The 27305-nt window shown below is 43.0% G+C and overlaps 1 long non-coding RNA gene across 1 annotated transcript in view; it reads right to left on the bottom strand.

Moving 5' to 3' along the window:
• LOC122794111 overlaps positions 1-26911 on the bottom strand; it is a 1891296-nt gene extending 1864385 nt beyond the window's left edge. The window contains exon 1 of the long non-coding RNA XR_006363615.1: positions 26797-26911. This is a non-coding gene — a long non-coding RNA (uncharacterized LOC122794111). The remainder of the gene's footprint in view (positions 1-26796) is intronic.
• Between the last annotated feature and the right edge of the window lie 394 nt (positions 26912-27305).

The following is a 27305-nucleotide window of genomic DNA, read 5'->3' as shown; positions in this document are numbered from 1 at the left end:
TATATATATCTTTGGAACATCACTTTCTATTTTTTTTTATTTTTATTTATTTTGAATTTGTTAATCAGGGTTAAGCACTGATCCCACTGTACCGATTTCAGTCTCAGCCTTGGGTAAACCCAACAGGGAGTATGACAGCCTTGAAGGCTGCCGAGGTAGATACTGACCGGGTTGAATGGGCATGAACACCCCTCGGGCCTTCCTGACGCTTGATAAGCCAATAAAATGCACTGTGAAATCCAGCGGGACAGAGAAACTTTAGAAATTGGCTTGCCCAAATTGAATTTTGCAAAGGAAATAAACAGCTGGTCGGATTGCCTATGACCAGCTGTCCTGTTGAGATAAAATCTAAGTTGCCTGTGAACATCTAGTGAGTGTAGCTTATATTCACCTTTGTTTTCATATTTAGGGAAGAAAACAGGGAGGTTAATGGATTGATTGATGTTTGCTTCAGAAGATTTTAGGAAGAAAGGACGGGTTGGTCCTGAGGGAGACACGTCCGGATGAAATACCAAGTAAGGAGGTTTAGCTGATAAAGCTTGAAGTTCAGAAACTCTCTTGGCTGATGTAATGGCTACCAAAAAGGCTGTCTTGTAGGACAAGAATTTGAGATCCACCGTAGCCGCGGGCTCGAAAGGGGGAGCGGTCAAGGCCTGTAGGACCAAAGAAAGGTCCCAAGGAGGAACTTTGTTTTATAGGGGGCCTGAGAAGGAAAGTACCTTTAAGAAATGTTTTACACAATTTGGCTGACATAAGAGGATTAGAGTCTTGACCAATGTGATAGTGAGAAATTGCCAGTTGAACTTTGACTGTGGAACTGCTGGCACCATCATTAAAGAGAGGTTAGAAAGTCAAGCACTACAGGGAGAGGAACCGTGAAGGGATTCAGGCCTTGCCGCCTCCACACAGAGAAACGCTTCCATTTGCTTCGTAAACCTTTCTAGTGGATGGTTTATGAGCCGCCACCAAAATAGCCTTTACCGGTGAAGAAATACCGGAGTCCTTATCAAGAGTGAAACTGGCGCAGCCAACCGGTCAGCCTCAGGCCGCCCACGTTCGAGGGAGGAATGCAGGATGGATGGGATATCAGATCCGGATGGGATCTAGAATCCAAGGAGGATTCACCGAGTGAGACCTTAGGAAGGGGAACCAGATCTGTCGAGGCCAGAATGGAGCAATGAGAATCATTCTGCAACCCACCCGAGAGGCTTTCTGAAGAACTTGCAGCATCAGAGGCAAGGGTGGATAGGCATACAGAAGACCGGGTGGCCAAGCATGCACCAGAGCGTCTTGGGGTACCTCCGGAGGAGGTATTAGAGCCAAAAACTGTCGCACTTGGTGTTTGAGGGAGAAGCAAAAGATCGCATGAAGGGTTCCCCACTGCGAATATGCGCCGCTACTTGACAATTGAGAGACCACCGTAAGGGGTCAGAATGGTGCGACTGAGCTTGTCCGCTAGGATGTTGGACCGACGAATGTGCTATGAGAAAGCGATTGGAGATTGCCCATTCCCAAACTCTCATGGCCTCTCGACAAAGAGGGTAAGACCTTGTTCCCCTTGCTTGTTGATGTACCAGACAACAGACATGTTGTCCGATTGAATCGCAATTGTTCCCAAGTGAAGAAAGTCCTGTAGTGCTAGGAACGCTAAGAGCACTGCTCTCATCTCTAGAACATTGATATGCAGTAAGTTGTCTGCATCGTTCCACGTGCCTTGGACTGTCCGCTCAGTGCCCCCACCCGAGGAGGCGCCCGTGGTCACCGTGGCGAGAGGGGAGAAGCACAAAATGGGCGCCTGTGGAGATCCGGGAGTGGAGCCACCACAAGAGGGACCGCTTGCAAGCCTTGCTGATCGCTATGGGATGATGCATGGGGAGAGCAAGGTATGACCACTGTACTAAGAGCGTCCACTGTAGAATGCGCATATTGAGCCTGGCAAGAGGAAGAAGTGCTATAGCCAAAGCCATGGACCCTAGAGCCCTCAGGACCAACTCCGCTGGAACAGAACTTGAATGGAGAATGGCCCGCACCTGGAGCTGCAGATTTAGAACTCTGTCCGCAGTGAGGAAGGCTCAGAACTCCTTGTGTCTAGTCCTGGCCCCTATGAAATCTAAGAGCCCAGGTTGGACTTTTTGTATTTATTGTGATGCCCAGAAATGGAGCAAGATGGAGAAAGGAGTCTCGCCAAGAGAAGTAGATGCCTTGTTGGGGCGTAAGAGCCAGTCCAGGTAGGGAAAGACCTGCACCCCCTGAAGCCTCAGGTGGGCCGCTACCACTGCTAGTACTTTGGTGAACACCCTGGGGGCTGTGGTGAGACCAAAGGGAAGGACCCGGAACTGGTAGTGACTGGCTCCCAGCGAGCAGAGAAACCTCCTGGAGCGCCTGTCCATCAGGATGTGGTAGTACGCCCCTTGAGAACTATCGAGCACAACCCGTGATTTTCTCCCCGAAGGGGGAGGATAGATTGCAGAGTGACCCATCTGGAATTTTCTTTTGGGACTGCCAAGATTCAAGAGAGAGAGAGGTCTAGATTGGTCTTAGTTCTGGCCTTTTGGCACCAAAAGACCCGAGCAGAACCCTGATCCGATCTGGTCTGGGGGAACTGGGCTGGATGGCTCTTTTCAGCAGATGGCCACCCCGCCAAAGCGGCCTCCCTGCTGACCGGGTGGCACGCCTGGGAGGGACCCCTATCTTGAAGGTGAAGGAAAGGAAGTATTATCCCCTGACATGATTTGGAGAACCCAGCGAACCGGCTGTTGGTGGGACCTCATGCCGCTAGGTGCCCCGGGAACGCCCCCACCGTCTCCAGAGTAGAGCAGTCGGGCAACCCTCAGGTCGCCGCGCCGGCTGCCAGAGAAAGGTTCCCTGACCCGGTTTCTGGGAGCCCTGCCTCTAGGGCGGCCTCCCCTGTCCTCCTCCTCTGCCACGGGAAGGACTGGGTTGTCCGAGCAGGCTGGGACTGCTGCGTACTTCCGGGAACCATTATCTTCTTTCTGGACCCTTGGGTTCCCAGAATAGGGCCTCTGGGGCAGAGAAGCGGATTCGACGGTGACAGCTCTTCCCGGCCCATCTCGCCTGGGTCAACGCCTCGCCAACGGTCTTGCCAAACAGATAACCATCAAAGGCGTTTTCTGCAAACGACTAAAGGGCCCAAGGTAGTGACGGAGCCAGGCCTGATGCGCTTCTAGTGAATTAAATCCTGTCCTCGCGAAAGTTTGAAGCGGGCGCCTCCGCTGTGGTTACGGGAGAGTAGCCAGACAGAAGTATTTGTAACTGACCTAAGAGAGGCCATTTTGGTGGAGTGCAGAACCTGTCCTCCTCCTAAATGGATCAGGGGGATGCAGCGATTTCAATAAGATCTCGCTGCATCCTAATAACGGGTGTTGTACCAGTTCAGCCGCCTCATTTCAGAAGGTCAACTGAACATCCGCTCTCAAGCGGTCATCATCCGCACTTTCGTCGTGGGGTGGACTGAGGGACTTTGAGCCAGCGTTCCTTTGTGGCCGCCGCCATCAACATGGCATCTACAGGAGGCCCTTACTCCAATGGGTCCTGGAGGGCGGACTAAGGATCCTATCCGGTCTTTTGGGAATTGGCTCCACGGTGTCCGGTTCCTTCCACCTGGTGGTAATAAGGTCCACCAGGGGTCGGCAGGGGGACACCCAAGAGGTAGACGGGCCCGTTTCGAATGCCTCCAAGTACTCGGACTCGTCCGTGCAAGACTTGGGGGCAGACCACCCCCCCCTATTACGGAGCTTTTCCATCATGTCTCCACAGGAGACATCCTCGGGGTGACCGTGGGGAGCCTTCCTTCCTCCAAGTCCGTGTCTTCTGTGAGAGACTCGGGGAGTCAATGTGCCTCCAGACGTGAGCTTGCGAGGGCCTCCTCTGGGGCTGTCAGAGGAGTCCAGGCAAGCAGCAATTTGCGCCATGGGAGCAACTAGGGGCAGAGAAACGGGCAGTCCCAGGGCCGGATGGTGGAAGCCTGGCCCAGTGCAGAGGGAGCGGGACGGAGCCGGGCAAGTGCCGGGGTCCGGAGACCTCAACAGAGCCCTCTCCACTACATCAAAGCCAAGGGGAGCCGACCACCAAAGGATCCGGCCAATCGGCTCCCGATCCGAAGAGTGGATCGAGCCGGGCGCCAAGCACTCGGATCCGGCGGGACAGTGCGCCCCGACACAGACGGCGCCAAGGAGCACTGATCCCCGGATCCGGCTCGGATCCAGGCTCCGAGATCGGGTCCGACGCTCTCGAGGGCAGGGTCGGATCCGGTACCAAGTACTATCGGCCCGACCTCCCCGCCCGCTGCTCGGCTCAGCTGCCCAACCCGGATAGCGGGTCGGAGAAGGAGCAATAGGCTTAAAAGGGTGTTGAGCTCCCCGAGGGGGAGGCAAGAGCACTCCCATCTGCATCTGGGCCTGGATGAACCTTCTCATCATCCGTCCAGATCAGCATCAGAAAGGCTATGGGTAGATCTCGAAGAGGCTACCGAGGTAGGCCTGGAGTGCCTCCTCGATAGCCTCGACGGAGATCGGGTCTCCTCCTCCTCAGGACCTTTGCCCACTGCTATTTCAACCACTGTATGCAGTAGAATGTTCAACTTTGGCTGTGAGCCGAGGAGAAGTTTACCTATTTATTGTGAGATAAAACCATTATGCATCTATATATATCTTTGGAACATCACTTTCTATTTTTTTTTATTTTTATTTATTTTGAATTTGTTAATCAGGGTTAAGCACTGATCCCACTGTACCGATTTCAGTCTCAGCCTTGGGTAAACCCAACAGGGAGTATGACAAAATGCAATATAAACATATATTATATAAAAAGTGAATATCATAGTTGGCTTGAGGGTGTAAAAGCAATAACTAAATGACACTATAAACAGAGTGACTGAAAAAACATAGAAAATACATGCATGCATTAAATACAGAGTGTCTGAGTTGGCATGCTGAAAAAACCACAATCAAAAATAGAGTCAGAGCAAACAGCCAAAAGAAGGGAATGAAGATGTTAAGTTGTACCACCAGAGATACAGCAGTTGCATTTTACTACGGTCTTGAAATGTACTTATATTTGTGAACGTAAAGTAGAGTAAGAGAAATGATCTTTAAGAAATTTTTAATATATCCTTACAAGCCAAACCAACTTGTAAGCACCTTCTTATAAAAGTATTTTTTATTATTTATTATTAGAATTTTTTTTACATTTTTTTGTTTGTTTTGAGTTAACAGCATCTCATCTTTGAAGAAATTACAGTCAGCCATTAAAGAGAATAAATACTGGAAGATATATTGGGTAGACAACGGGGTTGCCAGAAATCATGCTTCTTATCTTGTTTTTAGATTCATTCAGTTTTTCCTGGATATGGGTTAAAACACTGTCAAACATAGTTGTATCCTCTAGAATATATAAATCATTGGATGCTAGAAGAATAAACAAAAAACACAATGGACCAGATTCCAAAAGACCTGCTCTCAGTTTAAGTCATCATTTACACCGAGAGCAAGACTTTTGGAATCAGGGCCAATATGTGAATACACCAGCTACGTGAGCAAACTAAGGAGATGATGAATTGCAGAAGATGCTCCCAAACATGTCTCTTAACTGTTAGGATTCATGCATGGTGCTATGATTTTAGACCTCAGATTTTGCCTTGTTCCTCCCAGACTCCCTGATGCTGATGAAATCAAACCTGCTTAAGGAAACACATTATGTTATTAAATTAATACAGTAAACATATGTAAAGAGTTATCATAGACACTAATATCTGAAAGCCTTTTAATCTGAAAAATAAAATAAGAAAGTGCTCCTCTTTTGTACCCTCTGCTATAATTTTTCAAAAGCCAGTTCTATGATTTATAATGCTCAGAGGATGAGAGATATGTTACCAGACAAGTATGAGGCCAGATGGGGACCCTAAAGCATCAACTGCTATCCTTTTTAGAGTTATTGAGTCAGTTTGCTAACATAGGAATAATGCTGATTTACTCCCAAAAGACCAGATTTGACTCCAAAGGCAAAGCCCAAAAGATAAAATCCTCAAGCCAATCAGGAGTAAATCTCTCCATTAACTCCAGTTTATCCAAGACACTATTCCTACTATACAATTAATTTTCCATTTTTAAGCAGCTAAATGATCACTGAATATGAACACTTGGGTCCTGGTTGGCTGTCACATGACTGGACCAGCTCACTTCAAACTACTTGCCTCTCACATGACTGGTCTAGCTACCATTTGATTTTAATTTGAGTCCTTATGGTCTATCTCCACTGTGAAGTAAAAATAAAAAAACTGTAAAAGATGCTAAAGATTTTAGAAGTTAATGTGGTCTTACTGTGAAATGAAGGCAGCAGGGTGCCAGGAAAGCTGTGAACAGGAAGTAAATATTGTACATTTTTTAGTTAAAGTTGTGTTTAGGTAATTAGCTTCACTGGGTGTATGCTTTGAATTTGTTGCTGTTTTGAAATGAGAAGTGTATTTTTTTTCTGTCAGTGCATTGTGTGTGTGTCTCATGCTTTGGCTCTGTTCTAGCTAGTGAAACAGCATCCATGTTGAAAACATTTATGCATGAATCAGACTAGTTGATGGGGATCATGTTGCATGTAATGTTATACAACTAATTCTAATGACGAGTTAGATGTCAGCACACACCAGTCCTTAGTCACCTTGTTTGACAGCATAAAAAAGGTCAACAAACACCAGCATCTGTAGTAAAAAGCTGCACAGCAGAATGCATAACAGCTTTATCTCTCATCATGAACTCCACACCAACTGGCACACCAGACTCTACGGATTATAGGACAGCTTGCTTCTAAAATGCACATCAGTATATTACATTATCTACTGTATAAACATATTTATATATGTATATATATATATATATATATATATATATATATATATATATATATATATATACCTGGTCATTACCAACATGGGCAACCGGTGTTCCACACCAGAGGTCAATTCCTCGTTGGTCAGATCCGACCACAAGCTAATCACCCTAGACATCCACATTCCGCCCCCACCCCCCATTAGGGAAACCACTGTAAAAAATTCCTCCAAAGCCAACTTCATGCTTCTTAAGACAGAAGTGGCAAACTTCACAACACCCATGCAGACGGACAATAGAGGTACGACTGCTGAACCCTACACAAATGCACTTTATAAGCACTTACATGAGTGCATGGATTGTGCAATCCCTAACAGAACCAAGATGCTCTCCTCCAAAAAAAAAGAAGCCAATCTGGTGGTCCCCTGCCATAAAAAACTCTACAACAGAAGAAAGAAACTGTTGCAAAAAAGAGTAAAATACCATGATTGGAGGAACTCCCTGGTCAACTTCAGTAAAAAGTTGAGATCCCTCAAAATTCTCCAAAGCTCATTACGAAAAAAAAATCGCCACTGATTCTAAAGACAACCACAAAGCATTCTATAGCTATGTCAAGAATGTCAATGGCAACACTCAGATCTGCTCTGAGTTACAGCACAATGGCTCTAAATGTACAGAACCAACTGATATTGCCAACATTCTGGCAGATAGGTTCAGTGCTAAATTTACTCCCTCTCACCCCCTAAAGGGCCCATCTCTATACTGGAAGAATGCAAAGTTCCTCTAATCACGGCTGCACAGGTAAAAACCATACTCTACAATGCCAAGAACACAGCATCCATGGGACCTGACAACATTCCAGGCTGCGTTCTACATGAACTACAGAACGAATTGGCACCCCACCTAAGTACCATGTTCAATCACAGCCTCACCTCAGGCTTTGTCTCTGCTGAATGGAGCACAGCGATGGTTATCCTACTCCACAAAGGGGGATCCACCACAGACCTCTGGAACTACCATCCCATTAGCCTGACGAGCCTGGTCTGCAAGGCTATGGAATGTATCATCATGGAACTTATAAACAATGACATTGGTAATCTCCAAACTCTGGACCCCACCAAGTTCAGGTTTGTAAAAGGCAGATCATGTCTCCTAAACCTGGCAGACTTCTTTGAAGTGGTCACCAAAAGCCGTAGATGTGGTTAAGGTGGTACACACAGCCTATCTAGATCTCGCCAAGGCTTTCAACACCATCCCCCACTCTGGAATTATAGAAAACTCACTAAACTAGGTATAAATCCATATGTCACAAGATGGGTTGCCAGCTGGCTCACTGACAGAACCCACACTGTGAAAGTAACAGACTCCAAATCCGATTTCAAACCAGTGACAAGTGGAATTCCACAGGGTTCAGTCCTGGGTCCTCTCCTGTTTGGTATCTACGTCTCAGAAGTACAGGCTAACACAGATGGTCTTTGGCTAATGAAGTTCGTAAATGACTGCAAACTAGGAGCCATAATTGAAGTGATGTGGACATCCTACAAAAGGGCCTCACTAAGACAGATGCCTGGTGTCAAAGCCATGGCCTCAAGCTCAATGTCAAAAAGTGTATTCTCATCCCTTGTGGTAAAAACTCTGTACCCATGAACTACCTCATAGGCAGTAGTCTACTTAACACCAGAAGTGACCTTGGGACACAGGTGGACAGTAGTCTCTTCTTTGATAATCACATTGCCACATCAGTCAAGAAATCCTTCAACATGGCACACCTCATCACAAAAGGTTTCTCATCCAGGAAAAAAGTGGTCATTGTTCCACTCTACTTATCACTCATTAGACCCATTACAGAGTACAACGCCCCTTTTGGTACGTACCTCAAAAGACATCGACAACAACTAAAAAGGCCGCAGAAATACCTCACAAAGAGGATTACTGGCCTGAAACAGATGCCCTACGAAGACTGTCTAAAAAAAACTCCAGCTTTACTCCATCGCATATCGCCTATTCGGAGGCAATCTCTGCCTAACATACAAAGCTGTATCAAACCCAGAACTGTCGGATATGCTCCACTTAAAGAAATCCCAATCTCTCCGAGCTACACGCTCTAGGGACATAAGCCTTGTCACCACAATAAACAGAACATGCTGGAGGGATAGATTCCTGTGCCAGAGACTTCCCATATTCTGGAACAAACTACCTATGTATATCACACAAAGCTCCTCATTAGCACTCTTCAAGAAAAATCTTGATGATTGGATGGAAGATAGGAAATTCACCCTGGGGATCACTTCTGTGGCTCTGTCTGACAGGGGCACAGGAAAATTATTTTCTTGGGTGGGGAAAGCCAGGGTACCTTTTGGGCTAGGCTTATGTAGGCCCTAGGACCAACAGCCTAGTACCTACCTATGATACCCACACACACACACACAAACACACACACACACACACACACACACAGACATATATATATATATATATATATATATATATATGGATCCCTATTAGAAGTGCAAAATTCATATGCGTGAGACTATATGAACAAATTTCCAAAAATTCAAACTTCAGAAAACAATAGAAATCTACCATTTTTCTATGTTTTGCAAGGGGGGGGTGTAAGCCCACTGCACCCCCCCACACACACACAACCCCTGCACATTATATATACCAACTCTGAGATGGCACTACAGTGGGGAAAAGGGTACCAATCTTCACTGTACCACAATCTCCATTCAAAAGATTTGAGTTTTCGGAAATGTGAATGTAGATGTGAATGTAGTACAGACATTCAGTTAAGAAGCTGCGGATCATATCACGGCTTCTTTAATGAATCTTGGTACTGCATTTGTCAGTGTGCCAGTAACTATATCAAGGGGATTAAGAAGGGCAATGCAAGTCAGTTCTAGACTAAATTTATGTCGATCCATCTAATCACCCAGGCTTAATCTAAAAGGATGCTAGGGGGTCACTTTGCTTTACTTGCATGGGATGTTTGTTCCAGAGGAGCTGTAAGCAGTGGATAATCAATTTGTCTCTCTAGTACATAATACTTACATACTGGGAGACATTTGTGTCCCTAGTTCTGGTATTACTGGAACTATTGGACTCTAATTAAGATTAAGGAGGATACAGTCCCTAATCATACAGAACATAAGGCACAGATCACCATGCAAGAGCCTATAAGAAACTGAGTAAAGGGAAATCAATTCAAACTTTTCCTGCATGCATAAGGACTTCAGGCCGTTTTGATTGGGAAACTCTGAGGCCTTTCCAGTTGCTTAATACACGTAAAAAGGTTCATGCTGAAGAAAACGGTGTTGTACTCGGTAACTGGTCTAATTAGGGCTGCATAAAATGTGATGATATCTAAAATATTATCCAGGTGAAAACAAGTTATTACTTGTGCTAAATAAAATTATGAAAAATTATAAATGAAATTATGGGAAAGAGTAGTAAAAGCTAGGTTAAGATGGGAGGTGATGATTAGTGATTAGCAGTATGGTTTCATGCCAGAAAAAAGCACTACAGATGCGATGTTTGCTCTGAGTGTTGATGGAGAAGTACAGAGAAGGTCAGAAGAAGTTGCACTGTGTCTTTGTGGACTTAGAGAAAGCATATGCCAGGGTGCCTAGACAGGAGTTGTGGTACTGTATGAGGAAGTCGGGAGTGGCAGAGAAGTATGTAAGAGTGGTACAGGATATGTACAAGGGTAATGTGACAGCAGTGAGAAATGCAGTGTTAGTGACAGATGCGTTTAAGGTGGAGATGGGATTACATCAAGGACCAGCTCTGAGCCCTTTCTTATTTGTAGTGGTGATGGACAGGTTGTCAGATGAGATCAGACAGGAGTCCCCGTGGACTATGGTGTTTGCAAATGACATTGTGATATGTAATTAGAGTAGGGAACAGGTTGAGAAGACACTGGAGAGGTGGAGATATGCTCTAGAGAGGAGAGAAATGAAGATCAGCATGACTAAGACAGAATATATGTGTGTGAATGAGAGGGAGGATAGAGAAATGGTGAGGATGCAGGGAATAGAGTTGGCAAAGGTGGTTGAGTTTAAATACTTGGGATCAATAGTTCAGAGTACTGGCGAGTGTGGAAGAGAGGTGAAGAAGAGAGTACAGGCAGGGTGGAGAAGAGTGTCAGGAGGGATTTGTGACAGACTAGTACCAGTAAGAGTGAAAGGGAAGGTCTACAAGAGGGTCTTGAGATTAGCTATGTTATATGGGTTGGAGACAGTGGCACTGACAAAAAGGCAGGAGTCAGAGCTTGATGTGGTAGAGTTAAAGATGTTAAGATTTGCACTGGGTGGGACGAGTGTAGACATAATTAGGAATAAGTATATTAGTGGGTCAGCCCAGGTTGGACAGCTTGGAGACAAAGCCAGAGAGGTGAGATTGCGTTGGTTTGGACATGTGCTGAGGAGGGATGCTGGGTATATTGGGAAAAGGATGCTAAGGATGGAGCTGCCAGGTAAAAGGAAAACAGGAAGGCCTAAGATAAGGTTTATGGATGTGGTGAGATAGGACATGCAGGTGGTTGGTGTGACAGAGCAAGATGCAGAGGATAGGAAGAAATGGAAACAGATGACCCGCTGTGGTGACCCCTAATGGGGACAGCCGAAAGAAAAAGAAGACTTGTGCTAAATAAAATGACTTTCTGACCTCTGCTGTTATATGGTGGTGGAAACAAGGAATTAGCAACCTAGGTTATAAGATCACTAACTATATTATAATGTTGAAGTCCGTATTGACTATAGTGTAGGTTGAAGGAGAACGTTACTTACCAAGTGTGTTAATACCATATTTTTTCACATTACATTTTAGTAAATCAATAAACTACTAAGATCACAAGTTCTCCTCAGTTAGTCACTTTACTGCTTGTTAAGCGCTTTTGTTCTTATAGGACGTCAGAGTGTTCTGATGAAGTGCGGTAAGGACAAAAGAGCTTAACAAACAACAGTGACTAACTGTGGATAATTTATGATCTTGGTGGTTTATTGATTTACTCTGTTTTTTTTATAAATTACATTTTAGCCCTTTTGTTGTACACCATTTGTTTATGAGGATTAGTTCCTCCTGTAATGAATGGGAATCATTGTGAAATCCAGACAATTTACAGGGACGAGCGAGACAGGGCAAAAATACAAAGAAAATCAGCTACGTTTCTTTAGTTTTGCATACCGTACCTGATTTTCCTTGTATTTTCTCTGCTCTCCATACATACCTCTCGACCTCTTAGCTCAAGAAAACTGCAAAGCCTTAAATAAGGGGGTCAAAGGTCCCAAATGTAAATGTTGCTCATAAAGTTAGAAAGCTGCTAGAATAACAGGATTTAAGCTATTGGGCATTGAGTTCCATAGCATATATTAATAAAAGAAAGTCCACTCAGACTTCAGCAGCTGGACTTTCTCCTATTGGCATATGCTTGATTTTACAACAGGCACGCAGGCTGGGCTGACCAATCAGCATGCACATTTTTGCATATTAACAGGCTACCATTGTATATTTTGTTTTAAAGGGTTCTGGTTGCAGAAAGTCAGCTGAGTAGACTTTATCAGTGGGTAACAACCCTGCCTATGGTTCACAGGTGTGTAGTAGATTAATGGCTCTGGAGCCTTTACAAGCCTAGCCCATGGGATTACCCTGGCCAATGTGTTTCTGCTTAGTGAATGTGGCAATGAGGAGAGTTTCTGTAGTTCCCTATAAATCTACTATTTCCCACCAGATATATCCAACACTCTCTACCAGAGAGCTACAGAGATGGAGAATGCTCTTGCCAACTATCGAAGTATATATTCATCATGCTACTGGAAGCTCTGAGCCGAAATTAAAACTTCAGATGTAAACTGGAATTGTTCCTTTGTGGAAACCTCCTCAACCAGTAAGTTCAACGACTGTTTAAGTTATTGAGTTTAGCAGCAAATCTGAGGACCACAAACTCTGTGACCTTGTTTGATGCTTTGGCTTTTTATATGCTTCAGAACTGTGATCAAGTGACAGGGAAGAAAACACATTGCTGAAGAACTGTTTATTAACTTATCAAGCTGCAAAGAGGCCTCGTTGTTTGACTTAATAATGAATTAACGCCATCTCATTTTATTCGGGAAACTTTCTTCTGTTTAGTAAAGACATTTTTGATCTAAAACTCATGCTGCTTGGCATTTTTCTACAAATAAGCAATACTTTTTCATGATATCTGACATGCACAATTATGTAAAGATTAATATATGGACTGATTATACAACACTGCATATAACATGATCCCCATCAACTAGTCTGATTCATGCATAAATGTTTTCAACATGGATGCTGTTTCACTAGCTAGAAGAGAGCCAAAGCATGAGAGAGACACACTGCACTGACAGAAAAAAATACACTTCTCATTTCAAAACAGCAACAAATTCAAAACATACACCCAGTGAAGCTAATTACTGACACACAACTTTAACTAAAAAATGTACAATATTTACTTCATGTTCACAGCTTTCCTGGTACCCTGCTGCCTTCATTTCACAGTAAGACCACATGAATTTCTAAAATCTTTAGTATCTTTTAGTTTTTTTTTTATTTCACAATGTGGATAGACCAGAAGGACTCAAATTAAAACCAAATGGTACCTAGACCAGTCATGTGAGAGGCAAGTAGTTTGACGTGAGCTGGTCCAGTCATGTGACAGCTCAGTACTGCACTCATAGTTTATTTTATCCATGCTATTTAATGTCTATATTTTCTTGCAAATCTCTACCATGTGTTAATCAAGTGCTTAGTGTGTTGTTAATCTGCTAATGTTTTTTATTGCATAGAACCTGCCTGTTTCTGACAAGTCAAGTTATACATTACTGATGTTTATGTTGTTTTATTAATGCACATGTTTACTAGGATTTACTATTTCTAAAAACTGTATACCCTCTCTATCTCCTCTCAGTACTTATTTCTGTACATTTCTGCCACCTCTTCCTCACACTTCATGCTACTCCTCCTCTCCCTCTCCTCTCTTTATATTTAAAATACCTCGCTGTAAAATTAGCTAATAAAATAATTCTGACATATTTTAAACTAAGCTATTTTCCTTATTTTATTAGGTTATACACCCTCTCAGACCTCTTCATCCCAGCGCTGTCTGAATCTCCCAGATAAGCTTCACTCAAGTAAAAGATCTCTGTGCAATAATTGTAGCTCTCCAACTGGACTCCTGAACCTCGTACAGGATCCAGTTTTCCCCTTGACTAATTAATGTATGTGCCTTGTAATCTTACTTTATTATTGACCTCACACCTACCAAGTTGCACCCAGTCTAGTGGCCCCTTCGTACATCATCCAAAACTGCTCTTATTCTTGTTTCTCTTGCTGCTACCTTTGTGTAGCCCACCTTCCTATCTTCTACCTCTCCAGCTCTATGCCCCCTTACACCCTGTGTCACCCACCCCTGGTACTCCCCTTGGTGTTTTCCTGTCTCTCACTTAGTAACAAACTTTCTCATCCTCTTGCAATCTTCCCTGTCCTTTGTGCAGCTACTTAACACTATTCTTTGTCCTTTTGTACACTTACAGAACATTCTTTTCTTTTCTCCCACCTATCTACTTTTGCCTCTTCCTGATTACAATAACTACACCTACGACAGCCATTAGTCCCTCCAAGTTTGTTCTTCTCATCTCTTGGTTAGCTTTCTCCCCAAATTTTTTGTCTTACCTTGCTGACTTTTTTTTCTTTTTCCTCTCTGTCGACATATAAGGGTAGGGCCTGCCTACTCCATTTGCCCTTCCTATGCTCAGACTCATTCCACTCCCCTATCCTACCCCCATTATCACCCACCCTCTATCATGTAATTGCATTAATTTATAACTAATCTCTTGTTTCCTCTCCCCTTCCTGTCCTCTACCACAACCCAACAAGTTACACCCCTACACCTTGATAATCACCAGGCCTGTACTAACTATTCCACCTTTTCCATCTCCCTCTACAGGAGTCATCCTTCCTTCACTCTATTTACTCCAAGTGTTAATAATATCTTCATAGCAAGTTACCTCCTTCTCTCTTGCCTACTACTACTGACCCACCTCTCTGATCCAAACAATATGATTCTAACATTCCTCTACATGCCTCCTTTACTTCTACTTTACCATCTCACCTCTTATGCAATCCAACTAACACCTGAAAATCCATCTCCAACATCCACTCACTCAAATGCCTTTACACAACCTTTTCACTCATTTGAAATCTCCCCTTACATCTTTTCTACAAATACTCTCCTTCCCAAAATCAAAATACTTCCTTCTCCCAACAATTTATCCAAAAAGTAAAATAAAATACTTCATCTAGTACCCTTTTCTCTATAATATAAGCATCTTCCCTAAAACTCTACTACTATCAGGTGACAGTCACCCAAATCCAGGGCCAAACTCTCTCTCCCCATCAACAATTCAACCAACCCTGTTACTGGACACCTCACTCTCTCCAAAAACATACTTCTTTTTACTGTATGAATATTTAGAAGTGTACTAAACAAAGTTACTGAATTTCATGCCTGGATGTCAACTCAATCCCCAGATATTATTACTCTCACTGAAACATGGCTAAAACCTCTTAACCCTAATAAAGACTTTCTCCCTCCAGGGTATAATATACTTCGACTTGACTGTGAAAATAAGAGGTCGTGGAGTAGCCATTGCTTACTCAAACCATTTTACACTCACATCTCTAAATAAACCAAACCTATCCTTTCTGCCTGCTGAACTCCTTATAGCCAACCTTAAACTTCACAGTCATATTACTATTATTGTTGCAGCCATCTATATACCACCTGGTGACAACATTCCCCCACGTGAACATATTCTCTCCTGGCTTAGTCTACACATACATAGTGAAAGTATCCTCCTACGGTATGTCAATATAAATTGGCTATCCCTCTACTCACCCAAAATGACCTCTTGCATCAACTTGCATGGTTTTACTCAACCTATCTCTACACCCAGCCATGCTAATAAATCTTTGAACTCTGGCTCACTTATTGACTGGATTCTAGTCTTAGACCCACACAAATATCATAACCCCGAAACTTTGCCTCTCTCTCTCTCCAAGTGGCCACTCTCCAATAAAAGTTCTAAGATTCTCTCCATATTTCCCAAGACTACACAGACACATCAAATGTCACAAACTATCAAACTTCCTCCCAGAAACCTTTAATACCCTCCTCTATGAAATAAATCGGACTTCTCTGACCTATCTCCCTCTAGATGAAGCAGTATACTCATTCAACTCAACCTTCCTAAATATTCTTAGCTCATTGGCACCCAAGCACACAGTATGTGTCAAATCTAACATATCTCCCTAGTTAACTAAAGCTACCCCTACCTTGATGAAAACAGGAGATAGAATGTGGAAAATGTGGGTAAAAACTTAGCTACCCGTTCACTTACAAAAATATAAAGAGATCAGAAACCTTACAAAAACATATCAACAATGACAAAAAGATTTTTATAATGATCCACCTACTTCACAAAGATCAAATCCCAAGAAATTATGTCACTCAATAAATCAAATACTACATCCTGGTAACCCCTCATCTCCTAATCCCTGCCCAAAACATACATCCCAAGAAACAGCTTCTATCTTCAATTCCTACTTCATATAATCCATTAGCAAGATAAGTACTGTCTCCTCTACAAATCCAGCTAACCCTTCCTCTAGTCAGAATTCTACTAACATATTTTCCCTTAAACCAATACCTACCAGCTACATTAAATCTCTACTTTGCAAACTAAAACCCTGTCCTACATCTGCTAACATACCTCCCTACTTTCTTCACATAGCAGCATACTCTCTAGCTCTACCAGTCTTTGTACTGATAAACTGTTCAATCTCTGAATCAAAAGTTCCCTCTATCTGGAAATAATTCTATGCTCTACCTATACACAAAGGAGGTAACTCCATAGAAATCTCCAATTTCAGACCTATAGCCATCCTATCACCTCTCTCAAAAATATTAGAAACATGCGTAAACAAGCAAGTCATGGAATACTTACTTCAAAACAATCTGCTTACCCCACACAACATGGCTTTTAACAAAAACATAGCACCACCACTGCCCTCCTATTCTTCATTAACACTATTTTGCTGGCCAGAGATAACAATAAACTAGTATCATGTTTATTCCTAGATCTCTCTAAAGTGTTTGATACAGTCTGTCACTCCTTTCTTCTGGACAAACTATCTAACCTTAACTTGTCCACCTCTGCCATTACCTGGTTTGCTAGTTACCTCACAGATAGATTACAATAAGTAAAATAGCTCTCTGCTCTCTCCCCTCCTCTCCCCTATCAAAATTGGTCTTCCCTAAGGATCTATTCTTGGTCCACTACTCTTCAATATCTTTACTAATTCTACTCTATACCTCCAGCCCTCAGTCATCCCTCATCCAGTATACAGATGATTCTCTCATCACCATTGCAGACACTCTCATTGACTTAAAATATTTATCACTCAGGAATCGTTTAACTCTGTTGAAACCTGGCTCTCTTAACAACCAGCTAATTCTGAATCCTGAAAAAAAATACACTTACTTTTTATTCACAAAAACCTAAACCACCTTAAATCCACTTTTACTGTCAATTCTCTGAATAAAACATGTATCATAGTTGAACCCAACAGAAAACTTCTAGAGGTCATGATAGATAATAGACAACCAGCAGAAATTTGATTTGCATGTTAGTAACTGTATTAAGAAAACTCATCAAAAACTTGGTCTCTTATGCAACAAAACCAAAGTCTCCCGGTCTCATGCCTATCTCCTACCAAGTCTACTGTATAGTTCTCAGATCCTCACCATCCTCCAAACCTCTCTCCAAACAAATTTAGAAATAACCTATAACAAAGTCACAAGATCTGCTGCAATGCTATAGATCTCATCACGGTCTCTTTAAAACTCTTTGACTGGCTTGAATTACCTCACCAGCTTCTCCTCTCACAGCTTCAGATTATCCACTCTATCTTGAACCAACCATCTTTCTGTCCCAACTTGTCTCCTCTTATCTCCTTCTATATTCCTAGGACTCTCCTAAGCTCAGTCCAAGACCTACTACAAACCAAGCGCAAAACTGGTCAAAACCTCTCCAGCCACTTCCCCTCCATTTCTTTGAACAAACTCCCATTGCAAATCAGATGCTCATGCCACTGTATCCACCCTTCATAAACTGTCTTCCTCACCTACGAAGATCACTGTTTCTGCCCTCATTGGTCTTATTTTAGTTATGTCTCATCACTCTTATTCATTTTATACAGGTAATTACCCGTCACCCAATCTTACAAATATTTATACTGATATACCTGTATGATCCTTACTAAATGTAAATACCATGATTGTACTCATAAATTTCACATTCTGTTTCCTGCACAAATCTTAAGCTAAATGTCAATTCTAACACTGTAAATAAATTTTATGCTATTACTGTTCCAACTTGAAAATGTTATTGCTTTGTCTATAATTACTACATTAATTTAAAACTTTATATTAATTTGTGGAACTTTCTCTCCGGGCCTCCACTGAAAAAGTTCTATCAGCTCAGCTGGGCAAACCTGGTCAACAAATGGAAAATAAAATAATAAATAAAATAAATAAAATTATGGTAAACAAGTTGCTAGAGGTGATAAGGCAGCTGATCAGCTGACATTTGAAGACCACGTAGTGTTCTTGCATCTTTCAAGGATACTGTGAGTAATGCCACCCGAAGGGTACACAAAGACACTGGAACACAGACGTGATACAATAACTTTTATTGGGCCAACTCTGATTTTTGCAGTTACTTGAGATTTTGAGGTGTCTTAAGTTCTTTGCTGGAAGTTATTGAGTTGCTGATGTTAGCTAGATTGCTTAAATATCTACTTGTATGTAGAAAGATGAGTACATACTTCATTTCCAATTGGCTAAAAAAAAAAAAAAAACACAGAAAAGGAAACTTGAAAATAATGGTAGTGTGAAAAAAATAATAGAGCTCTGATGTTTAATCTTAGTACAACTCAGAGACATACTCTGTGTGTGTGTGTGTGTGTGTGTGTGTGTGTGTGTGTGTGTGTGTGTGTGTGTGTGACTGTGAAAACCTAAAAATATTTATTTATTTGTCTTTGTTTATCGGCAAACTCCAACTGGGTAATTTAATACCCATTTTCAGTAGAGGCCAGGGAGAAAAGCTCCATTTGCTTACATTGCATTATACCAAGTTCCAGTTAAACGCATAATAGCTACATTTCTATTTACATTTACATTGGATATAAAAAGTGTACACATCCCTGTTAAAATGCCAGGTTTTTGTGGTACAAATATTGAGACCACAACAAATCATTTCAAAACTTTTTCCACCTTTAATGTGACCTATAACCTGTACAATTCAATTGAAAAACAAACAAATCTGTTAGGGGAAACATAAAAAATAAAAAATGTACAATAAACTGGTTGCATAAGTGTGCACACCCTTAAACTAATACTTTGTTGAAGCACCTTTTGATTTAATTACAACATTCAGTCTTCTTGGGTACACACCTGCCATCAAGATTCATTGACCCCAAATAAAGTTCAGCTGTCCTAGTATGATTTTCCTGATATTTACTCAGTTGCCTGCTACAGCAAAAGCCATGGTTCACAGAGAGCTTACAAAGCATCAAAGGGATCTCATTGTTGAAAGGTATCAGTCAGAAGGGTACAAAAAATTTCCACAGCACTGGATATACCATGGAACACAGTAAAGACGGTCATCAAAAAATGGAGAAAATATGGGTCAACAGTGACATTGCAAAGAGCTGGACGTCCTGCCAAAAGTGATGAAAAGACAAGACAAAAACTGGTCAGGGAGGCTGCCAAGAGACCTACAGCAACACTGAAGGAACTACAGGAATTTCTGGCAAGTACTGGTTGTGTACTACATGTCATAACAATCTCCTGTATTCTTCATATGTCTGGGCTATATGGGAGGGTTGCAAGTCAGAAGCCTTTTCTTACACAATCCAGGCCTGGCTAAAATCTACAAAACAATACATCAAGTCCCCCAAAAGCATGTGGGAATGTGTTATGGTTTGATGAGACCAAGGTTGAACTTTTTTGCCGCAATTCCAAAAAAATAAGTTATGTCTTACCAAAACATTCCATCTGTGTTGTTGATCCTCGTTCAGTCATTACGTCTGGGGTAGTTGGTTCTGACCTTGGAACCGAGCCGGCCATCTTCCAAGATCGCGCCAGCCACAAACTCTCAAGCTAAACTCTTACCCAGAATTCCCCTCTCCCTGTTACCTCAGATTGAGTTTGCAAGTCAAAAGAAGGTAGAGCCTACCTCTGGTCAAATGACCTAATGGAACTGGATGGTGAGATCCACTATAAGCCTCAGGAGGGGGAAGGAGGAGGGTCGTAATGATTGACCAGGATCAACAACACAGATGGAACATTATGGTAAGACATAACTTATTTATCTGATGTTGTTAATCCTTGTTCATTCCTTACATCTGGGACAGAGTCCCCAGCTACCTTTATTCCTGGAAGGCACTCATGGAAGGACATTCCTGAGCACCACTGAACCAAAATATGCTCTTCCTCTGGAGGCCAATTCCAATTTGTAATGGGTGATGAAGATATGAGGTCTAGCCCAAGTTGCAGCTGCACAAATGTCATGTAAAGAAGCTCTAGCATGGAAGGCAGCAGAAGTTGCTACCGACCTTGTGGAATGAGCCCTTACGGCTGTAGTTAGAGGGATATTGTTCTCTTTGTAAATAAATGTTATGTTACACAGTCTTTTAACCATTTAGCCAATGTGACCTTAGAAACAGCACATCCTAATCTAGTTCCAGAATAGGCCAAGAATAACTGATCTGATTTGCAAGAAGACTTAGTTCTGTCCAGGTAGAAACAAATTTGCCTGTGAATGTACAGGGTATGTAGGCAATACTCTCCCCTGTTAGAAATATTGGGAAAGAAAGCTGGCAATTCAATGGTTTGGTTAATGGACATTTCAGTGATCACTTTTGGTAGAAAGGAAGGATTAGTTCTCAATGACACTCTATCTTTATGAAGGGTCAAGTAGGGCCGTTTGATGCACAGCGCTTGAAGTTTAGAAATATGCCTGGCAGAAGTAATGGCAACCAAGAACAAAGTTTTCCATGAAAGAAACTTGAGGTCGCATGAAGAAGCTGGTTCAAAAGGTGATGGTGTCAGAGCTTGCAGGACTAATGACAGGTCCCATGGCTAGGTAGGTTCTCTAAATGGGGGTTTCAAATGATTTACGCCTTTTAGAAAGGTCTTGCATAATTTGTGTGACATAAGGGAAGACTCTTGGACACCATTGTGGAAATAAGATATTGCGGCCAAATGAACCCGAATGGTAGAAGCAGAGAGGCCATATTGGAATAAACTTGACAGGTACTCCAGTACCACCGGCACCAGTGTTGAAAAGGGATCTATCTGCTTTTCCTTCAGCCAAATAGTAAACCTTTTCCACTTTCTGAGATATGTATTTCTGGTGGAAGACTTATGAGATGCAATAAGAATGTCCTGTACTGGGGAAGAAAGATCATTCTGCCTGGCAATCACAGGAAGTGGAGGAGCCAAGCTGTGAGCTTCAGGCTGTTCAAGTTTGGGTAAATCAGGTTCTGCGGATGGGAGATAAACTCTGGAGTTGGATCGAGAATCCATGGTTGATCTAGCAGGTGAGGCCATAGAAAGGGGAACCAAATTTGACAAGGCCAATATGGCGCTATGAGGATTACTTTGCTCTTCAACCAGCGGGCTTTCTTCAGGAACTGGAGAATGAGGGGAAGAGTGGGAAAAGCATAAAGTAGACTAGAGGGCCAATCGTGAACTACTGTCCCTGGGTGACTGTCCCCGAGGGGGAATCAGTGCGAAGTAATTGCTGCATTTGTAATTGATCAGGGATGCAAAGAGGTGGCAGCAAGGGAGACCTCAGCGGTTGAAAATCTCCTCCACTACTAAAGGATTTAGGGACTACTCATGAGGTTGTAAAATGCACATGCTGAGTCTGTCTGCTATCACAATGGAACTCCCGGGAATGTGCATTGCGATGAGAAAGCGGTTGGTAGCCATCGCCCATTGCCATATTCTCATGGACTCGCGACAAAGTGGGTAAGATTTGGTTCCGCCTTGTTTGCTGATGTACCAGACTACCGCCATGTTGTCTGATTGCATCGCAATAGTCCCTGACAGCAGTAGGGGACTGAATGCTTACAACACTAGAAGCACCGCCTTCAGCTCTAGGATATTTATATGCAGATGGGCCTCCATTTCTGGACCATGTGCCCTGGACTGTCTTTCCCTGAAATAGCAACCCCCCTCCCCATCAGGGAGGTGTCTGTCATCACTGTAGCGTTGGGCTGTTGGGGGGTAAAGGGGCGAGAACAATGTGACCGGTTCTGTGTCATCCACCAAATTAAGTCTTTTTTGCACCTCTGGATTACCCGAATCTTGGGTAGAAATCGGCTTGTGTGTCACGGAAAGAACCTTGAGACGTTTTGTGCCACATCTTCCCGCTCTTCTGGTTTCTGGAGAAAGCCCGTTGAGAGGAAGAGTAACAGATGCCCACGGCAGCAAGGGTCTTACCGTCATGTTCACATCTAGCCAGTGTGTCTTTTATTACAACTGCAATACTGCATACCTGCAGTTTTATAGGTAATCAACAGGACCCCAATACATTTATGGACTGAGATTGTTTATTGTTGCATTCAGTTTGTATTATATATTTTCTTTTGTACACATTTTTTATATTTAAGAACAAAAATTCTTAAACACTTATGCAAAAATATGTTCATCATTTGCATACATTTTTCATCATTTTTTATACAAGCATTTTATCATATTTAATGTTTTTAAGGTTCAACTTTTTAATGTCTATATTTTTGGAAAGTACTGTTGCACTTTAAGTATTTTGTATGCCTAAGACAAGATACAATGTGTTTTCAATTGATTAATTTCAATGAGTTTAATTGATTGATTTGGCCAATTTTGTGGGTTCAAAATAGTCTTGAGTAGAACTGCATCTGGTCACACAGCTTATGTACCTTGAAAAGCAACTGGGATTCTCAGGCAATGCTGCTTTATTTTGTGTTTAATAAAGAAGCTTTGTTCCAGTGTACAACGTGTTAGTGCTGGTTTTTCTACTGAAGACGTACAGAGGAGACTGTTTAGGAACATTGGTTCCCAACATTATTTTCGAGTGGTGGTGTTGACTAGGACCAAGCTGGTGATCTTCTTTTTGACTTTACAGTGTGTCTTTCACCTTGGGTCCAAATAGCGAAGAGGCTTCAATGGGAGCATTCAGAAAGGAAGCCTTGAAGGGTTCTGCGAGGTGACACAGGTGCATCCAGGCATGCCATCTCATGACTATGCCTGCACCCGCTGCTCCTTCTGATACATGAGAAATCAGATGCATGGAGGAGTTAGATACTGATTCAAGGGTGGCTAATTGTGAGGCCACTTTGTCATGGATCTCATCAGACACAGCTCCGGCCAAAATTTCAGAGAGCTCAGAAATTAAGTCTCTTTGAAGCCTGGTAAAATGTGTCATATAATTCATGGACCTAACTGTAAAGGTACACTTCCCTAATCTGTCCAGTGCCCGGGATTCTTTGTTGGGCAGATGGACAGTCTGGCTCTCTTCTGCCAGAGCCTTTTTATTTGTGGCCGCCACCACCACGGCATCTACTGGAAGACCTTTGGACCAGTGAGGGTCAGTATCTGAAGGGGACAAGATTTTATTTGGCTTCCGGGGAATGGCTTCAACGGTGTCAGGAGCCTTCCATGCACGCTGCACGATGAGCCGGACACGTTCATCGGCAGGTGGAGTAACCCAGGAGGTAGGGAGCTGGGCACAAAAGGCCTGCAGGAACACAGACTCTTCAGAGGTCGGGTTAGAGGGCTGCCAATCACCTCTCTGTTTAAGGATTTCAAGGATAACCCCAAAGGATACCTTAGAGGTTACTCGAGGAGACCCTTCCCCATCATCAAAATCTGTGTCTTCCATGAGGGACTCTTCTGGGGAGTCCACGTCTTTCCTCTTACATGAACTCTTGTGAAGAACTTCCTCGGAGGGAAATGCTGGGGAAGACAGCGCAAAAGGGGCCTCCTGTGGGAGTGTATCCTGAGGCCCTTGTGCCCGGTGTCCGCTAGGGGTGGCTTGTGTGAGTTGCGGCCCAGAGGAGGACGGAAAACCTGGTGGCACAGGATCGCCTACGGTGGCAAGAGCCTTCTCCATACGTTGAAAGGCTGGTCCACCTAAGGAGGGGTGGGAGCCTACAGTCACCCCTCGCTCAAGCAAGCCAGCCTACCATCTAGGAGTGTCTGGATGGCCATGGGACGCAGGGGAAACCATGCCACAGCTAGCATCCTGAAAAGTGACAGGAGTAAAGTGTCTCTCCTGCCAAAAAGGCAGCTGCAGTTCCTTAGTAAGCTCTACAAAAGGAGCCAGCAGGGGAAGTCTGTGCTCTAGGAGGGGGCTTAAAGGCTGAAGATGATGGAGGAGAAAAAGTAGGGATCTCTGAGGAAAAATGTTCCCCTCCAAGGGAGGGATAGATCTTGGGAGGTGTGATTCCTCTAGCCAAAAGCAACTGCTCCACAATGTGCACCACATCATTTTCAGAGAAGCTTCTAGTGAATCTCATGGACATAGCTGATGAGGAGTCAGGTCTATCTAGAGATGGAGTAAATGGAGAGCCCTCCAAAGGGGTCTTGAAAAGGAGAATAAGTTGTAACAGAGGTAGGATAGGTGTCTGCACCAAAGGCAACATTGCTGTAATGACTTGTACTATCAGTGTCTGCACTGAGAGAGTGTTCGGTGCCGAGAACAGAGTCTGCACCAAGGTCAGTGCCGTAGCGGTAGTTGGCACAGTAATCGGTGCTGAGACAGTCTGTGCCAACCAAGGAGTACTCGGAACAGATTGGAGAGTTGGTGCCGAGAGCACTGTCAGTGCCGACGAAGGTACAGGCACCAGAAAATCCCTCGACGTTGTAGCAGTCTGCATTGACTGTATGGTCGGTGCCAGTGAAAAGTTCTGAGCCAAGGAGCCCCTCAGTTCCAATGCTGTCTGAAGCACACTCGGTGCCGTAGTAGGAGTCGGTGCCGATGGCTTCGGAGCTGTAGATTTCGGCTCCAAAAGCCTCGGAGCCGAAGAAGTCCGTTCAGAAGATGACAATTTAACTTTCTTTGGTTTTGGTTCCTGGGGTCCCCAGCAGGGGATAAAGGAAGAGACTTAGTCTTCTTTAGGTTGTCTTTCTTTCTATGGGAGCTAGAAGGGGATGAAGCCCCTGACCCAGAAACAGCCTCTGTAAAGGGGGTTTTCATAATACCCTCTAGAATAAGTTTGTTTTTCCTCTCTAAGAGGGTCCGTGATGAAAAATTTTTACATATCCCATAAGGTGGGTTGACAGTTAAGTGAGGTTCACCCAAGCAGTACACACATAAGGCATGTGCATCTGAAGTAGGTAACTTGTGGCCACAAGTACACCTCTTAAAGCCCGGACATCCTTTCTTTTCTGCCATGATAGGTGAGAGAAAAAATAGATAGAAGGGAAAGAAAAAAGGAAAAATAGAGTACCAGCTATGGTACAAAGGATACCCGAAGGTATGAGGAGAAAGATTACCAACAATGGTAAAACAGATACCAAGAAGGTAAGAAAGAGAGTAAACACATAAAAAAAAGAGTCGCTAGATGCAATAGGGTAAGAGACAACTATACAAATAAATTTCCTTGAAGAAAGGTAAATTTACTAGGTAATAAATCAAGAAAAGTAACTTAGCTAGAGAGCAATGGCTTGACATGACTGAATGGCGACGCAGCAAACAAAATCTGAGATAATAGGGAGAGGGGAATTCTAGGTAAGAGTTTAGCTCGAGAGTTTGTGGCTGGCGTGAGCTTGGAAGATGTCTGGCTTGGTTCCGAGGTCGGAACCGACTACCCCAGAGGTAAGGAATGAACAAGGATTAACAACATCAGATGGTACTTTTGGTGCAAAAACAACACTTTGCATCACCAAAAGAACACTATCCCCATGGTGAAGCATGGTGATGGCAGTATCATGCTTTGGGTTTGCTTTTCTTCAGCTGGATCTAGGGCTTTAGTCAAGGTGGAAGGAATTATGAACAGTTCCAAATACCAGTCACTTTTGGCCCAAAACCTTCAGGCGTCTGCTAGAAAGATGAAGATGAAGAGGAATTTCAACTTTCAGCACGTCAATGACCCCAAGCATACATCCAAATCAACAAAAGAATGACTTCACCAGAAGAAAATTAAAGTTTTGGAATGACCCAGCCAGAGCCCAGACCTAAATCCAATAGAACAGGGGTTCCCAAAGTGTGCCGCAGTGCCCTGGGGAGCAGCGGCTTTCTCCCAGGGGAGCTATGAATTCTTCCCTGCTTGAATTTTTAAATTTTGCGGTTTTAATGCTGATGTCATCATGTGCACGATGACGTCAGCAACATCAGCTCCATCAGCATGTTGGAAATTACCTCGTGTGTGCATTTCCGGCTTGAACGTGAGTGGGAAATGACTACTGCTGCTGTCCTAGTCTAAATGGTATTACTGCTGCTGCTCTATGGATTTGAGGGCTGGCTTGGATCTATCCACCTTCGTGACTGCTGCTGGCTGCTTCGTGCAGTGATTGTGCTGCCCTTCGGAAAGAATTGACTTTGGAGGTAGGGTGTGTGTGTGTGTGTGTGTGTGTGTGTGTGTGTGTGTGTGTGTGTGTGTGTGAAGTTGCATTAAAAGCAGGTTTACATATTTGTAGAGATGCTTTTAGTGGATATTAAGTGCTCATTAATTTGCGAGTCAAGTGTTTCTTACAAAAGGACATTTTAAATCTTTTTGCCTCTTTAAGCTAGCCTGTTACATTTCGACATGTTGCAATAAGAAGTAAATTATCATCTTTACATAATATCTCTGGCAGACTGTATGCAATTGGTCTAAGCTGTCTCACTTCTGTCTCCAGTCTTGAACCATATGCTCTCCAGTTGTCGTGGTTGTGTGCAATACTGCTGGGCTTCCCAGTTCCGCAGTGCAGTTTGCTCTTTACTTATGAAGAAATCTTCTTCAAGGAAACCTGCAAGTGAAATAAGGGGGGAAAAATCAGAAATATGAATATGGGATGCAATGTCATTTCTGAACAGTGTATTTACCAACTTTTGTTCTCCTCTGAGTTCAAATAAGGTAAGTCCAATGTCTGAGCATAATTGTATCTTTTCATACAACTGTGTACTGGAAATGCATTTTTTCTAATTCCCATTCCCCATTCAAGATACTTTATAAATTTTTGCTTAGCAGTAACTGGCACACATTATAAACATGTTGTTTTCATTGGCAGTTTTTGAATTTTGAGAATTCCTATGAAAATGTTCCAATAATCATTTAAATATATAAAAGACAACAAACTCAATCATAAGTTTTTACTGGCCTGCACCAAGTGCAAGTTGCTGGGGAAAATAAGCT

The sequence above is a fragment of the Protopterus annectens genome, chromosome 2.part1, assembly GCF_019279795.1.
Source record: "Protopterus annectens isolate FY-2018-M chromosome 2.part1, PAN1.0, whole genome shotgun sequence".
In the NCBI taxonomy this organism is placed as follows: domain Eukaryota; kingdom Metazoa; phylum Chordata; order Ceratodontiformes; family Protopteridae; genus Protopterus; species Protopterus annectens.
This window is presented reverse-complemented; position numbering and strand designations above follow the sequence as displayed.